The sequence below is a fragment of the Acanthochromis polyacanthus genome, chromosome 7, assembly GCF_021347895.1.
Source record: "Acanthochromis polyacanthus isolate Apoly-LR-REF ecotype Palm Island chromosome 7, KAUST_Apoly_ChrSc, whole genome shotgun sequence".
In the NCBI taxonomy this organism is placed as follows: Eukaryota; Metazoa; Chordata; class Actinopteri; family Pomacentridae; genus Acanthochromis; species Acanthochromis polyacanthus.
In genome coordinates, this window is record NC_067119.1 from 10,965,425 (window position 1) to 10,970,259 (window position 4,835).

Consider the following 4,835-nt stretch of genomic DNA (forward strand, 5'->3'; position numbering starts at 1 on the left):
CCAGATGTCAGGCTGCTCAAAGTACACAAGAGATCAAAACCCAGCCACTTTCTTTTCGGAGCGCTTGCCTACTTGGCTCACCCCTCCATTCCTCCCCTCTCCATTTGTTTCATCTCCTGCTGTGCTCTGAGCAGTTGTTGAAACGCTGAACATGAAAAAAAAAAGATGAAGAAATTTTAAAAAAAACAACAACCTGTCTTTCATTCTGTCCAACGTCTCTGCCACTTTACAACCCTCTCAGCGGTTTCTCATCCAAATCCAATTTAGCCCATGTTTCCATCCTCGCCACCTTCCCCCCTTTACCTCTCCGTCTCTCTTTCTTTTCATCCCCATCCTTTTCGTTTCCCATTATGTTCTCCGTCCTCCCTCATTCCTTTTCTACCTCTTTTCCTCCCGTTGCGCCTCTCGCCTTCGCGTTTCCTCCGTCTCGTTCCTCACCTCTCCTCCCTTCCTCCCATCCCTCTCCTCTATCTCTCGGTGGCAACATGAAAGGCTACCTGTGCGTTGATAGCCAGGGGAGAAGGAGGGCAGCGAGTTAATTAACTTGCTATCTGGGACTGACTGTTAATAGGAATTGGAACTGTTAATAAGAATATAGCGTTGAGCGCCATGTTAGCAGAAATATAGCTTTAAACAGCACACACTAGGCTGAGGAATGTGTAGCGGTGAAAATGTGTGTGTGTATTTAATCGAAGCATTGTTAGGTGTGTACTATACACATCAGTGCTTGTATGTGGCCGAGCTCATACACAAATAGGCAAGTGTGTGATTATGTGCACACAAACTCACGCAGACAGAAAGGTGGCAGGTGTAATTTCACGCATTAAAAGGGCTCAAGAAAAAAAAAATCTCCGCTCTACCCAAACCTCCTCACCCCCTCAACACACACACACACACACACACACACACACACACACACACACACACACACTTCGTCTCCCATCCCCTCGGCTCTCTCCTCTCTCGCCACCCAAACCCTTTGAAGATAACTTTTTCTTATTACCCTAACAATGGCGGCACGGAATGCAACTTTAATTCATGCTCCGAAAAAAAAAAAAAACGAGACGGGGAGGAACAGGACACTGCGCCTCTCGCTTGTTCCTCCTGCAGGGTGGAAAAGCGAGCGAGGAGGAGGTGGAGGAGGGAAGGGAGGGAAAAAAAGTGAGAAAGAAAGAGAGGTAGGCAAAGTGGGAGAAAAGTTCAAATAGAAAACGCAAGGTAAAGCTTTTTTTTCTTAAGCATGAAAATGGTCCTGAGTACCCTTTCTGTGTTTTTTTTTCCCTCTCCATTTTTCTCCGGCAACTCTGAGATTGGCAAAGCGCTGACGTGTGCTCTTCCTAACAGGCATGAGCATACAGATACTTTTAACACACACTTAACAAAAAAAATGCACCTCCGCTGCTGACGTGATTCATCTGCTGAAGTGCCACCCACAGCACCAACACTACCTCTTTGCTTCTCCTCGAGGACCATGCTCTCAACTTATCTGCTTCTATTTTTTTTTTCTATGACATGCTTTTCCTTCTGTCTCCCATCCTTACTGGCTTCCTCTTTGTGGTAGGTAGGTAGGCAGGCAGGGTTGACAGGCCCTCTTACAGACAAGGAGGAAATGCTTGCCCTTTGAAGTGGAATTGGGGGCCCGTGGAACTGTCTGGTGCATGATTAGCGTGGAGCTTGGAGGGAAGAGAGAGAGAGGAAGCAGGTTAAATGCAGGGTTGACTCAAGGAGAGAAGAGACAAGTGGAAAGGAGAAGGAGAGACTATAATAAGGATAGATGAGGAAAGAGAGATTGAACAGAAGTAAAGACCTTTTGAAACATGGGCATTATTACTGAAATGTGTGGGTACTACAGAAAACGTCCTGAGAAAAACAATATTAGTCGTCTCAGTAAATACGACTGGGATAAGTGAAAAACTCCCCTAGCAGCTGCAAGGATTAAGACTCTTGTTCTTTAAGAGTAAAGGTTGAAATCATGCGATTTTGCTGTAGAGGTGTGAAGTCTGCAAAGTGAGATCAAGACAGAGATGGACAGATGGGTCAACAGATGCTAGACTGGGACACGAGAGGCTGCTTTTTGCTTCTCGTTTTTCTACTGACAGTCACAATTACCCTCTCCTAACCATGATTATAAAAATTTCTCCTTTTGCTAAGTGGATAGTTTTCCACAGGCGCGTGTTTATTCACTCACATGAAGGCTGAGCAATGACAGTTAAAAAAACAAAACAAAACAAAAAACATCATAATTTATCCCCAAATATGTTTAACTGCAATCAATAGGAATACTTGTATGTAACAACAAGTTACATAGAAAAAAAGATACAGATAGATACAGTTTCATAATAGGTATTAATTGGTAAAACTGACTACTCATTCTAAATCTAAACGGCTTCCTTCTTGCTTGAAAAATCTAGGAAACTTAAATTAAGCGCAGATCTCGGATGAAAATTATAACCTCTTTAAGCCTTACTGAAATTCTGAACCATTTAGGCTACAGTATGACATTTTCACAACAGTGCTAGAACTCATACTGAGAAAGGCTCAATGTCAGTATCAGTGTCATATCATTTTATAAAGCAGGAGACATTCAAAAAAAATAAAACACCAATCACAGCAAACAAGTAATATTTTCTTTATTAGATTTTTCCCAGTCATTTCCCCATTTGACAGCTAAATTTAGCTTTTAGGATAAAGAAATATATGTAGCTATAGTTGAAGAAAAAGAGCCAGAAGTACAAAGAAAATCACCATAACACAGTTTTCAATGACACAAGCAAATGCGATAAAATTGTGCTAGTCTTCTGACATTTTTAACAAGTTTTACCAGAGTCGCATGCAGATGATAAAAGCAATGTTGCACAGATGCATTCGAAAAACAGGCAAAATTTTGAAAGAAAACCATACACCAAAACTACATTGTGGAAGGAAAAATAAATCATTGTTATGTTTTAAGACCACCATAGATTTAACATAAAGTGTCTTTCTTTCCAACTCAAATTTAACCGTTTCATTTTCACCGATACATCATGTTTAGTAGCACTTGTAAAAGAGCTTGACGACACCATTGCCCTTCACAGTGCAGCGTATAGTTTCGAACTGGTTGCCTTTTGCGGTCAGTTGCTCTATGCAGGTTCCCAGGCGATCGTCATCATCACCAGCAAATCCACCGTCTTTGTCCCAGACTTCAATTTTCATGAAATCAGAGTGGGGAGAGAAAAACCTGAACTTCTGGAACCAGCTTGGGTTGGCATTTGAATGAATGACAATGGTCTTTTGGGTTCTGTCACCAAGATTCACCTGTAAAATAATTTTAATTCACATAAATACAGAGAATGACTATCCACAAACCATTAACTATCAGGTCTACAACACATATCATGAAGACAAATAGAAAAAAAAAAACCCACCAAAAATCCAAGCGACATTCCCCACTTCAAATCTGACTATCGTAAGAAAGATCAGCAACAACTTACCAAAACATAAGGATCTGGGTCTTTAAATACATCTCCTGAAAGGTTGTTGCCGTTTGCCACCCAGACTTCCACAGTGTTATCAGCACACGAATTAGCTTCGGCCTGGAATGGTATAACCGCCAGCAAGGAGACAAAGACAGCAAGCTTCATCGTAAATCTTTTCTCAGAGAGAGAAGAAGAAATACAGAGAGATGGTTGACAAGTCAGACAAGCTGATCAACGTATATACAGAGAGCTACAGGGATGGAAGGAGGAGCTACACACAGGTGTGCAGTGCGGATGCTTCTTCATTGTTTGTGCACATTACGGTGTGATGCAACAATGCAGGAAATGTGGTAATCAATACCAAATACCACTAAAATTTCCCACTTCTTTATGTCAAATTCAGTACTAAAAAAAACATTTTACATTCAGAAAACTGCATCACACAGGGTGCTGACATACACACCCACACAATGCTATATTTTGACAGACTGAAAAGTAAATACTGCAGCCTACTAGCAACACACAGCTCACATTATGAGCTATTGCTGCGTTAGTCTAAATGAGATAATGCTAGTCTTTGTGAACCTTGTGTGTTAAATAACTGCAAAAACAGCTGTCAGCAATTCACAAACAGTAACAGTAAGATGTAGGATGTTATATTATTACTATAAGAACAATATATCAATATTATTATTAAAGACAAAAACTCACCTTAAATTCTTCATGCAGATCAAGATATCCGTCTTTCAGCAGCTTAAAGAAGGTTGAAGTCTTTCTGCCTTTTGCCTGAAACTCTTTTTAGCTTGCACTTTTGCTCTTTCATAAGGTCATTATCCACCTTAAATGCAAAATGTTTTTGTACACACTCATTCCGTTCTACCTTACAGTGGACCTGTTGTTGCATCTACAAATTTGATCATTTTCCACTATTTTTAGCACCTACAGCATCTTGAGTAAACAGAAAAACAAGTACTGCCACGTAAGACTAAACATACAGTAGTTACGAAAGGCACATTTCATTTATTGGTCAGCTAAGTGCCTTATGTGAGCACTGAACCCTTGAGGGCACTGACAGTTACATTTGCATCTACATGTTACATGTGTTCTCAAAAAAAAAGAAAAACATCTATGTGACTCAGAACGGTATTTGAATGGTCTGACATATCCTTTCATTTTCACTATGTTCTGTTCCTGTGCCTTGAGCTTGAGCAGTCTCTCAGTTCAGCTACAAAAACTGAATGGTTACATGCAAAAGTAAGTAAACTTTACAAAAAACAATCACTGTGTACACTTAACCCATCAATTTACACTCAATATTCCATAATGGCAAAGCAAAAACATGACTTTAGAAATTTCTGCAAATGTATTAAAAATGAAAAG

General features: G+C 40.3%; 1 long non-coding RNA gene across 1 annotated transcript; it reads right to left on the reverse strand.

The window, feature by feature from the left end:
• Positions 1-2,605: 2,605 nt before the first annotated feature.
• On the reverse strand, positions 2,606-3,681 carry LOC127534633 (uncharacterized). Its single transcript, XR_007942861.1, has 2 exons — positions 3,471-3,681; positions 2,606-3,294 (listed from the first exon to the last, which is right to left on the reverse strand). It is a non-coding gene; the product is annotated as an uncharacterized LOC127534633 (long non-coding RNA).
• Between the last annotated feature and the right edge of the window lie 1,154 nt (positions 3,682-4,835).